The sequence below is a fragment of the Papaver somniferum genome, unplaced genomic scaffold (assembly GCF_003573695.1).
Source record: "Papaver somniferum cultivar HN1 unplaced genomic scaffold, ASM357369v1 unplaced-scaffold_119, whole genome shotgun sequence".
Classification (NCBI taxonomy): Eukaryota; Viridiplantae; Streptophyta; class Magnoliopsida; order Ranunculales; family Papaveraceae; genus Papaver; species Papaver somniferum.
In genome coordinates, this window is record NW_020620936.1 from 5,947,994 (window position 1) to 5,961,042 (window position 13,049).

Here is a 13,049-nt window from a genome sequence, read left to right on the forward strand (position 1 = left end):
AGATTAGTCTCGGAAATGAGTTTCCGAATAATAACGAAGTTGTAGACTTTTTGAGTTAACGTATATAAAATTTAACATTTTTATGAACTCTTTCTTTTTGCGTTGGCTTTGTCTTTCTATTACATTCAAGATAGATGAAATTTGTTAGGATTTGGATTAGTTTGCATGGTCTTTCATCCTTCTTCTATTGTGAATTTGCCTACCTTCATATTTCTTGAATCAACGTACATAAAAATGCAATTTTTACTAGACGTAATGCCTTATAACATTTATTTGTGATTACAATACATTTTCTAACTTTTTCTGTTAAAGATGAGTTTATCTAGTTTACAATTTAGTTTCAGAAATCAATTTCAGACTTATAACATGTGTGTACACTTTTTGAGTTAACGTATAAAAAATTCAAATTTTAATGAACTCTTTATTTTGTGTTGGCTTTGTCTTTCTATTTGATTCAAGATAGGTGAAATTGTTAGGAATTAGATTGATTCTGCTTGGTCTTTCATCCTTCTTTTCAGCTTTTTCTGTTAAAGATGAGTTTATCTAGTTTACAGATTAGTCTCAGAAATGAATTTCCGACTTATAACGAAGTGTGTAGACTTTTTTGAGTTAACGTATATAAAATTTACATTTTATGACTTTTTTATTTTTTGGCTTTGTCTTTCTATTTGATTCAAGAAGATGAAATTTGTTAGGATTTGGATTAGTTTGCATATACTTTCATCCTTCTTGTATTGTGAAATTTGCCTACCTTCATATTTTCTTGATCAATGTACATAGAAATGCAATTTTACTAGACGTAATGCCTTAGAACATATTATTTGTGATTACAATACATTTTTCAAACTTTTTCTGTTAAAGATGAGTTTATCTAGTTTACAATTTAGTTTCAGAAATCAATTTCAGACTTATAACATGTTTGTACACTTTTTTGAGTTAACGTATAAAAAAATCAACATTTTTATGAACTCTTTATTTTTGTGTTGGCTTTGTCTTTTTATTTGATTCAAGATAGGTGAAATTTCTTTAGGAATTAGATTGATTCTGCTTGGTCTTTCATCCTTCTTTTCAAACTTTTTCTGTTAAAGAGGAGTTTATCTAGTTTACAGATTAGTCTCAGAAATGAATTTTCGAACTTATAACGAAGTATGTAGACTTTTTTGAGTTAATGTATATAAAATTTAACATTTTTATGAACTCTTTCTTTTTTTGTTGGCTTTCTCTTTCTATTTGATTCAAGATAGATCAAATTTGTTAGGATTTGGATTAGTTTGCATGGTCTTTCATCCTTCTTCTATTGTGACATTAGCCTACCTTCATATTTTCTTTAATCAACGTAAATAGAAATGCAATTTTTACTAGACGTATTGCCTTAGAACATATTAATTGTAATTACAATACATTTTTCAAACTTTTTCTGCTAAAGATGAGTTTATCTAGTTTACAATTTAGTCTCAGAAATCAACTTCCGACTTATAACGAAGAGTGTAGACTTTTTTGAGTTAACGTATAAAAAATTCAACATTGTTATGAACTCTTTATTTTTGTATTGGCTTTGTCGTTCAATTTGATTCAAATAGATGAATTTTGTTAGAATTTGGATTAGTTCAAGCTGGTCATTCATCCTTCTTATGTTGTGAAATTTGACTTCCTTCATATTTTCTTGAATCAACGTACATAGAAATGCATTTTTTACTAAACGGAATGCCTTAGAACATATTATTTGTCATTACAATACATTTTTCAAACTTCTTCTATTAAAGATGATTTTATCTAGGTTACAATTTAGTTTCAGAAATCAAATTCAGACGTATAACGAAGCGTGTAGACTTTTTTGAGTTAACATAAATAAAATTCGACATTTTTATGACCTCTTTCTTTTTGTGTTGGTTTTTTCTTTCTATTTGATTCAAGATAGAGGAAATTTGTTAGGACTTGGATTAGTTCTTCTTGGTCTGTCATCCTTCTTCTATGGTAAAATTTGACTTCCTTCATATTTTCTTGAATCAACGTACATAGAAATGCAATGTTTCCTAGACGTATTGCCTTAGAACATATTAATTATAATTATAATACATTTTTTAAACTTTTTCTGTTAAAGATGAGTTTATCTAGTTTACAATTTAGTCTCAGAAATCAATTTCCGACTTATAACGATGTGTGTAGACTTTTTGAATTAACGTATATAAAATTAAACATTTTTATGAAAACTTCCTTTTTGTGTTGGCTTTGTCTTTCTATTTGGTTCAAGATAGATGAAATTTTTTAGGATTTGGATTAGTTTTGCTTGGTCTTTCGTCCTTCTTCTATAGTGAAATTTGACTTCCTTCATATATTCATGAATCAACGTACATAGAAATGCAATTTTTACTAGACGTAATGCCTTAGAACATATTAATTGTGATTACAATACATTTTTAAAACTTTTTCTGTTAAAGATGAGTTTATCCAGTTTACAATTTGGTTTTAGAAATCAATTTCAGATGTATAACGAAGTGTGTAGATTTTTTTGAGTTAACGTATATAAAACTCAATATTTTTATGAACTCTCTCTTTTGTGTTTGCTTTGTCTTTCTATTTGATTCAAGATATATTAAATTTGTTAGGATTTGGATTAGTTCTTCTTGGTATTTCATCCTTCTTCCATTGTGAAATTTGACTTCCTTCATATTTTCTTGAATCAACGTACATAGAAATGCAATTTTTACTAGACGTATTGCCTTAGAACATATTATTTGTAATTACAATACATTTTTCAAACTTTTTCTGTTAAAGATGAGTTTATCTAGTTTACAATTTAGTCTCGGAAATCAATTCCGAATTTTAACGAAGTGTGTAGACTTTTTGAGTTAACGTATATAAAATTCAACATTTTTATGAACACTTTCTTTTTGTGTTGTCTTTGTCTTTCTATTTGATTCAAGATAGATGAAATTTTTTAGGATTTGGATTAGTTCTGCTTGGTCTCTTGTCCTTCTTCTATAGTGAAATTTGACTTCCTTCATATTTTATTGAATCCACGTACATAGAAATGCAATTTTTACTAGACGTATTGCCTTAGAACATATTAATTGTGATTACAATACATTTTTCAACCTTTTTCTGTTAAATTTGAGTTTATCTAGTTTACAGTTTAGTCTCAGAAATCAATTTCCGACTTATAACGAAGAGTGTAGACTTTTTTGAGTTAACGTATATAAGATTCAACATTTTTATGAACTCTTTCTTTTTGTGTTAGCTTTGTTTTTCTATTTGATTCAAGATAGATGAAATTTGTTAGGATTTGGATTAGTTCTGCATGGTCTTTCATCCTTCTTCTATTGTGAAATTTGACTTCCTTCATATTTTCTTGAATCAACGTACATAGAAATGCAATTTTCACTAGACGTAATGCCTTAGAACATATTATTTGTGATTACAATATATTTTTCAAACTTTTTCAGTTAAAGATGAGTTTATCTAGTTTACAATTTAGTTTCAGAAATCAATTTCAAACTTATAACGAAGTGTGTACACTTTTTTGATTTAACGTATAAAAAATTCAACATTTTTATGAATTCTTTATTTTTTTGTTGGCTTTGTCTTTCTATTTGATTCAAGATAGGTGAAATTTGTTAGGAAATAGATTAATTCTGCTTGCTCTTTCATCCTTCTTTTCAAACTTTTTCTGTTAAAGATGAGTTTATCTAGTTAACAGATTAGTCTCAGAAATGAATATTCAACTTATAACGAAGTGTGTAGACTTTTTTGAGTTAGCGTATATAAAATTTAACATTTTTATGAACTCTTTCTTTTTGTGTTAGCTTTGTATTTCTATTTCATTCACGATAGATGAAATTTGTTAGGATTTGGATTAGTTTGCATGGTCTTTCATCCTTCTTCTATTGTGAAATTTGCCTACCTTCATATTTTCTTGAATCAACGTACATAAAAATGCAATTTTTACTAGACGTAATGCCTTATAACATATTATTTGTGATTACAATACATTTTTCTAACTTTTTCTGTTAAAGATGAGTTTATCTAGTTTACAATTTAATTTCAGAAATTAATTTCAGACTTATAACGAAGTGTGTACATTTTTTTGAGTTAACGTATAAAAAAGTCAACATTTTTATGAAATCTTTATTTTTGTATTGGCTTTGTCTTTCTATTTCATTCAAGATAGGTGAAATTTATTAGGAATTAGATTAACTCTGCTTGGTCTTTCAACCTTCTTTTCAAGCTTTTTCTGTTAAAGATGAGTTTATCTAGTTTACAGATTAGTCTCAGAAATGAATTTCCGACTTATAACGAAGTGTGTAGACTTTTTTGAGTTAACGTATATAAAATTTAACATTTTTATGAACTCTTTCTTTTTGTGTTGGCTTTGTCTTTTATTTGATTAAAGAAAGAAAATATGTTAGGATTTGGATTAGTTTGCATGGTCTTTCATCCTTATTGTATTGTGAAATTTGACTTCCTTCACATTTCTTGAATCAACGTACATAGAAATGCAATTTTTACTAGACGGAATGCCTTAGAACATATTATTTGTAATTACAATACATTTTTCAAACTTTTTCTGTTAAAGATGAGTTTATCTAGTTTACAATTTAGTCTCAGAAATCATCTTCCGACTTATAACGAAGAGTGTAGACTTTTTTGAGTTAACATATAAAAAATCTAACATTTTTATGAATTCTTTATTTTTGTATTGGCTTTATCTTTCAATTTGATTCAAATAGATGAAATTTGTTGGAATTTGGATTAGTTCGGCCTGGGCTTTTATCCTTCTTCTATTGTGAAATTTGACTTCCTTCATATTTTCTTGAATCAACGTACATAGAAATGCAATTTTTACTAGACGTGATGCCTTAGAACATATTATTTGTGACTACAATACATTTTTCAAACTTTTTCTGTTAAAGATGAGTTTATTTAGTTTACAATTTAGTCTCAGAAATCAATTTCAGATGTATAACGAAGTGTGTAGACTTTTTTGAGTTAACGTATATAAAATTCAACATTTTTATGAACAATTTCTTTTTGTGTTGGCTTTGTCTTTCTCTTTGATTCAAGATAGATGAAATTTGTTAAGATTTGGGTTAGTTCTGCTTGGTCTTTCGTCTTTCTTCTATAGTGAAATGTGACTCCCTTCATATATTTTTGAATCAACGTACATAGAAATGCAATTTTTACTAGACGTACTGCCTTAGAACATATTAATTGTGATTACAATACATTTTTCAAAAATTTTATGTTAAAATGAGTTTATCTAGTTTACAATTTAGTCTCAGAAATCAACTTCCGACTTATAACGAAGAGTGTAGACTTTTTAGAGTTAACGTATAAAAATTTCGACATTTTTATGAACTCTTTATTTTTGTATTGGCTTTGTCTTTCAATTTGATTCAAATAGATGAAATTTGTTAGAATTTGGATTAGTTCTGGATGGTCTTTCATCCTTCTTATATTGTCAAATTTGACTTCCTTCATATTTTCTTGAATCAACGTACAAAGAAATGCAATTTTTACTAGACGTAAAGCCTTAGAACATATTATTTGTGACTACAATATATTTTTCAAACTTTTTCGTTTAAAGATGAGTTTATTTAGTTTACAATTTAGTCTCAGAAATCAATTTCAGATGTATAACGAAGTGTGTAGACTTTTTTGAGTTAACGTATATAAAATTCAACATTTTTATGAACACTTTCTTTTTGTGTTGGCTTTGTCTTTCTATTTGATTCAATATAGATGAAATTTGTTAGGATTTGGGTTAGTTCTGCTTGGTTTTTCGTCTTTCTTCTATAATGAAATTTGACTCCCTTCATATATTTTTGAATCAACGTACATAGAAATGCAATTTTTACTAGACGTACTGCCTTAGAACATATTAATTGTGATTACAATACATTTTTCAAAAATTTTCTGTTAAAGATTAGTTTATCTAGTTTACAATTTAGTCTCAGAAATCAATTTCCGACTTATAACGAAGAGTGTAGACTTTTTTGAGTTAACGTATAAAAAAGTTCAACATTTTTATGAACTCTTTATTTTTGTCTTGGCTTTGTCTTTCGATTTGATTCAAATAAATGAAATTTTTTAATATTTGGATTAGTTCTGGCAGGTCTTTCATCCTTCTTATATTGTGAAATTTGACTTCCTTCATATTTTCTTGAATCAACGTACATAGAAATGCAATTTTTACTAGACGTAATGCTTTAGAACATATTATTTGTGATTACAATACATTTTTCAAACTTTTTCTCTTAAAGATGAGTTTATCTAGTTTACAATTAATTTTCAGAAATCAATTTCATCCGTATAAAGAAGTGTGTAGACTTTTTTGAGTTAACGTATATAAAATTCAACATTTCTATGAACTCTTTCTTTTTGTGTAGGCTTTGTCTTTCTATTTGATTCAAGATAGATGAAATTTGTTAGGATTTGGATTAGTTCTTCTTGGTCTTTCATCCTTCTTCTATTGTGAAATTTGACTTCCTTCATATTTCTTGAATCAACGTACATAGAAATGCAATTTTTACTAGAGGGAATGCCTTAGAACATATTATTTGTAATTATAATACATTTTTCAAACTTTTTATTTTAAAGATGATTTTATCTAGTTTACAATTTAGTCTCAGAAATCATCTTCCGACTTATAACGAAGAGGGTAGACTTTTTTGAGTTAACGTATAAAAAATCTAACATTTTTATGAATTCTTTATTTTTGTATTGGCTTTATCTTTCAATTTGATTCAAATAGATGAAATTTGTTGGAATTTGGATTAGTTCTGCCTGGGCTTTTATCCTTCTTCTATTGTGACATTTGACTTCCTTCATATTTTATTGAATCAACGTACATAGAAATGCAATTTTTACTTGACGTAAAGCCTTAGAACATATTATTTGTGACTACAATACATTTTTCAAACTTTTTCTGTTAAAGATGAGTTTATTTAGTTTACAATTTAGTCTCAGAAATCAATTTCAGATGTATAACGAAGTGTGTAGACTTTTTTGAGTTAACGTATATAAAATTCAACATTTTTATGAACACTTTCTTTTTGTGTTGGCTTTGTCTTTCTATTTGATTCCAGATAAATGAAATTTGTTAAGATTTGGGTTAGTTCTGCTTGGTCTTTCGTCTTTCTTCTATAGTGAAATGTGACTCCCTTCATATATTTTTGAATCAACGTACATAGAAATGCAATTTTTACTAGACGTACTGCCTTAGAACATATTAATTGTGATTACAATACATTTTTCAAAAATTTTCTGTTAAAGATGAGTTTATCTAGTTTACAATTTAGTCTCAGAAATCAACTTCCGACTTATAACGAAGAGTATAGACTTTTTAGAGTTAACGTATAAAAATTTCAACATTTTTATGAACTCTTTATTTTTGTATTGGCTTTGTCTTTCAATTTGATTCAAATAGATGAAATTTGTTAGGATTTGGGTTAGTTCTGCTTGGTCTTTCGTCTTTCTTCTATAGTGAAATTTGACTCCCTTCATATATTTTTGAATCAACGTACATAGAAATGCAATTTTTACTAGACGTACTGCCTTAGAACATATTAATTGTGATTACAATACATTTTTCAAAAAATTTCTGTTAAAGATGAGTTTATCTAGTTTACAATTTAGTCTCAGAAATCAACTTCCGACTTATAACGAAGAGTATAGACTTTTTAGAGTTAACGTATAAAAATTACAACATTTTTATGAACTCTTTATTTTTGTATTGGCTTTGTCTTTCAATTTGATTCAAATAGATGAAATTTGTTAGAATTTGGATTAGTTCTGGCTGGTCTTTCATCCTTCTTATATTGTGAAATTTGACTTCCTTTATATTTTATTGAATCAACGTACATAGAAATGCAATTTTTACTAGACGTAATGCTTTAGAACATATTATTTGTGATAAGAATACATTTTTCAAACTTTTTCTATTAAAGATGAGTTTATCTAATTTACAATTTAGTCTCAGAAATCAATTTCAGACGTATAACGAAGTGTGTAGACTTTTTGAGTTAATTTTTTTTGCTAGGTTAAAAAAGGTTTATTAAGCAAAAAAAACGTAATTACAAGAATTACAAAATTGGAGCACAATTCTCCCTACCCCCATAAACCAAAGGGGACTAAATAACGATTAAGAAATAACAAAAGCAATAACCACAAAAAAGAAAAATAAAAGAAGCTACCTATATCTATAGCCAACCTTTCAATTTACTTCTGCTGCTACCAACTCTATACGATTTGCTCTTTGAAAAAATTCCATCCATAATATCCGTATCAAAAGCATAATTACCCAAGACATCCTCATCTTCATCCTCATAAAACTCTCCGTCTTCATCCTCAGATGCAAAGTTACCAGGGACAAGCTTAATAGGAGACAACTTACTAGGAGATTTTTCCTTAGACTTTTTGAGTTAAAATATATAAAATTCAACATTTTTATGAACACTTTCTTTTTGTGTTGGCTTTGTCTTTCTATTTGATTCAAGAAAGAGAAATTTGTTAGGATTTGGATTAGTTCTGCTTGGTCTTTCATCCTTCTTCTATTGTGAAATTTGACTTCCTTCATATATTCTTGAATCAGCGTACATAGAAATGCAATTTTTACTAGACGGAATGCCTTAGAACATATTATTTGTAATAACAATACATTTTTCAAACATTTTCTGTTAAAGATGAGTTTATCAAGTTTACAATTTAGTCTCAGAAATCAATTTCCGACTTATAACGAAGTGTGTAGACTTTTTGAGTTAACGTATATAAAATTCAACATTTTTATGAACACTTTCTTTTTGTGTTGGCTTTGTCTTTCTATTTGATTCAATATAGATGAAATTTGTTAGGATTTGGATTAGTTATGCTTGGTCTTTCATCCTTCTTCTATTGTGAAATTTGACTTCCTTCATATATTCTTGAATCAGCGTACAGAAAAATGCAATTTTTACTAGACGTACTGCCTTAGAACATATTAATTGTGATTACAATACATTTTTCAAATTTTTTCTATTAAAGACGAGTTTATCTAGTTTACAATTTAGTCTCAGAAATCAACTTCCGACTTATAACTAGAGTGTAGACTATTTTGAGTTAACGTATAAAAAATTGAACATTTTTATGAATTCTTTATTTTTGTATTGGCTTTGTCTTTCAATTTGATTCAAATAGATGAAATTTGTTAGAATTTGGATTAGTTCTGACTGGTCTTTCATCCTTCTTATATTGTGAAATTTGACTTCCTTCATATTTTCTTGAATCAACGTACACAGAAATGCAATTTTCACTAGACGTAATGCCTTAGAACATATTATTTGTGATTACAATACATTTTTCCAGACTATTTCAGATAGATTGATGAAGTGCTTGCTAAATTCATTAGAGATCCAGATTATAGACAAGACTATTTCAAGGAAAAAAAGAGCAACTAGATAGAATGTTAACTAAGAAGAAAGCTGAATCTCCTATTAAGCTTGTTCCGGGTGGTAATTATGCTTCAGATGAGAATGGAGAGAATTGTGACTATGTTGAAACTTATGCTTATTATGAAGATGATTACAAAGAGACTTATGGTGTCTATGATTAACGTATAAAAAATTCAACATTTTTATGAACCCTTTCTTTTTGTGTTGGCTTTGTCTTTGATTCAAGATAGATGAAATTTGTTAGGATTTGGATTAGTTCTTCTTGGTCTTTCATCCTTCTTCTATGGTGAAATTTGACTTCCTTCATATTTTCTTGAATCAACGTACATAGAAATGCAATTTTTACTAGACGGAATGCCTTAGAACATATTATTTGTAATAACAATACATTTTTCAAACTTTTTCTTTTAAAGATGAGTTTATCAAGTTTACAATTTAGTCTCAGAAATCAATTTCCGACTTATAACGAAGTGTGTAGACTTTCTGAGTTAACGTATATAAAATTCAACATTTTATGAATACTTTCTTTTTGTGTTGCCTTTGTCTTTCTATTTGATTCAAGATAGATGAAATTTGTTAGGATTTGGATTAGTTCTACTTGGTCTTTCGTCCTTCTTCTATAGTGAAATTTGACTTCCTTCATATATTCTTGCATCAACGTACATAGAAATGCAATTCTTATAGACGTACTTCCTTAGAACATATTAATTGTGATTACAATACATTTTTCAAACTTTTTCTGTTAAAGATGATTTTATCTAGTTTACAATATAGTCTCAGAAATCAATTTCAGATGTATAACGAAGTGTGTAGACTTTTTTGAGTTAACATATATAAAACTCAACTTTTTTATGAACTCTTTCTTTTTGTGTTGGCTTTGTCTTTCTATTTGATTCAAGATAGATGAAATTGGTTAGGATTTGGATTAGTTCTTCTTGGTATTTCATCCTTCTTCTATTGTGAAATTTGACTTCCTTCATATTTTCTTGAATCAACGTACATAAAAATGCAATTTTTACTAGACGTATTGCCTTAGAACATATTAATTGTAATTACAATACATTTTTCAAACTTTTTCTTTAAAGATGAGTTGATCTAGTTTACAATATAGTCTCAGAAATCAATTTCTGACTTATAACGAAGTGTGTAGACTTTTTGAATTAACGTATATAAAATTCAACATTTTATGAATACTTTCTTTTTGTGTTGCCTTTGTCTTTCTATTTGATTCAAGATAAATGAAATTTTTTAGGATTTGGATTAGTTCTACTTGGTCTTTCGTCCTTCTTCTATAGTGAAATTTGACTTCCTTCATATATTCTTGCATCAACGTACATAGAAATGCAATTCTTACTAGACGTACTTCCTTAGAACATATTAATTGTGATTACAATACATTTTTCAAACTTTTTCTGTTAAAGATGATTTTATCTAGTTTACAATATAGTCTCAGAAATCAACTTCCGACTTATAACGAAGTGTGTAGACTTTTTGAGTTAACGTATATAAAATTCAACATTTTATGAATACTTTCTTTTTGTCTTGGCTTTTTCTTTCTATTTGATTCAAGATAGATAAAATTTGTTAGGATTTGGATTAGTTCTACTTGGTCTTTCGTCCTTCTTCTATAGTGAAATTTGACTTCTTTCATATATTCTTGAATCAACGTACATAGAAATGCAATTTTTACTAGACGTACTTCCTTAGAACATATTAATTGTGATTAGAATACATTTTTCAAAATTTCTCTGTTAAAGATGAGTTTATCTAGTTCAAAATTTAGTCTCAGAAATCAACTTCCGACTTATAACGAAGAGTGTAGACTTTTTTGAGTTAACATATATCAAATTCAACATTTTTATGAACATTTTCTTTTTGCGTTGGCTTTGCCTTTCTATTTGATTCAAGATAGATAAAATTTGTTAGGATTTGGATTAGTTATGCTTGGTCTTTTGTCCTTCTTCTATAGTGAAATTTGACTTCCTTCATATATTCTTGAATCAACGTACATAGAAATGCAATTTTTACTAGACGTACTGCCTTAGAACATATTTATTGTGATTACAATACATTTTTCAAACTTTTTCTGTTAAAGATGAGTTAAACTAGTTTACAATTTAGTCTCAGAAATCGATTTCCGATTATAACGAAGAGTGTAGACTTTTTTGAGTTAACTTACAAAAAATTCGACATTTTAATGAGCTCTTTATTTTTGTCTTTGCTTTGTCTTTCAATTTGATTCAGATAGATGAAATTTGTTAGAATTTGGATTAGTTCTGGCTGGTCTTTCATCTTTCTTATATTGTGAAATTTGACTTCCTTCATATTTTCTTGAATTAGCGTACATAGAAATGCAATTTTTACTAGACGTAATGGCTTAGAACATATTTATTGTGATTACAATACATATTTCAAACTTTTTCTGTTAAAGATGAGTTTATCTTGTTTACAATATAGTCTCAGAAATCAACTTCCGACTTATAACGAAGAGTGTAGACTTTTTTGAGTTAACGTATAAAAAATTGAACATTTTTATGAACTATTTATTTTTTGTATTGGTTTTGTCTTTCAATTTGATTCAAATAGATGAAATTTGTTACAATTTGGATTGGTTCTGGCTGGACTTTCATCCTTCTTCTATTGTGAAATTTGGCTTCCTTCATATTTTCTTGAATTAACGTACATAGAAATGCAATTTTTACTAGATGTAATTCTTTAGAACATATAATTTGTGATTAAAATACATTTTTCAAACTTTTTCTTCTTGCATTCTATGTACGTTGATTCAAGAATATATGAAGGAAGTCAAATTTCACAATATAAGAAGGATGAAAGATCTAGAAGAACATTTTATTTGTGATTACAATACATTTTTCAAACTTTTTCTGTTAAAGATGAGTTTATCTAGTTTACAATTTATTCTCAGAAATCAACTTCCGACTTATAACGAAGAGTGTATACTTTTTTGAGTTAACGTACATAAAATTCAACATTTTTATGAACTCTTTCTTTTTGTGTTGGCTTTGTCTTTCTATTTGATTCAAGATAGATGAAATTTGTTAGGATTTGGATTAGTTCTTCTTGGTCTTCCATCCTTATTCTATTGTGAAATTTGACTTCCTTCATATTTTCTTGAATCAACGTACTGCCTTAGAACATATTAATTGTGATTACAATACATTTTTCAAAAACTTTCTGTTAAAGATGAGTTTATCTAGTTTACAATTTAGTCTAAAAAATCAACTTCCAACTTATAAATAAGAGCGTAGACTTTTTTGAGTTAACGTATAAAAAATTCAACATTTTTATGAACTCTTTATTTTTGTATTGGCTTTGTCTTTCAATTTGATTCAAATAGATGAAATTTGTTACAATTTGGATTAGTTTTGGATGGTCTTTCATCCTTCTTCTATTGTGAGATTTGACCTCCTTCATATTTTCTTGAATTAACGTACATAGAAATGCAATTTTTAGTAGACGTAATTCCTTAGAACATATAATTTGTGATTAAAATACATTTTCCAAACTTTATCTATTAAAGATGAGTTTATCTAGTTTACAATTTAGTCTCAGAAATCAATTTTCGACTTATACCGAAGTCTGTAGACTTTTTTGAGTTAACGT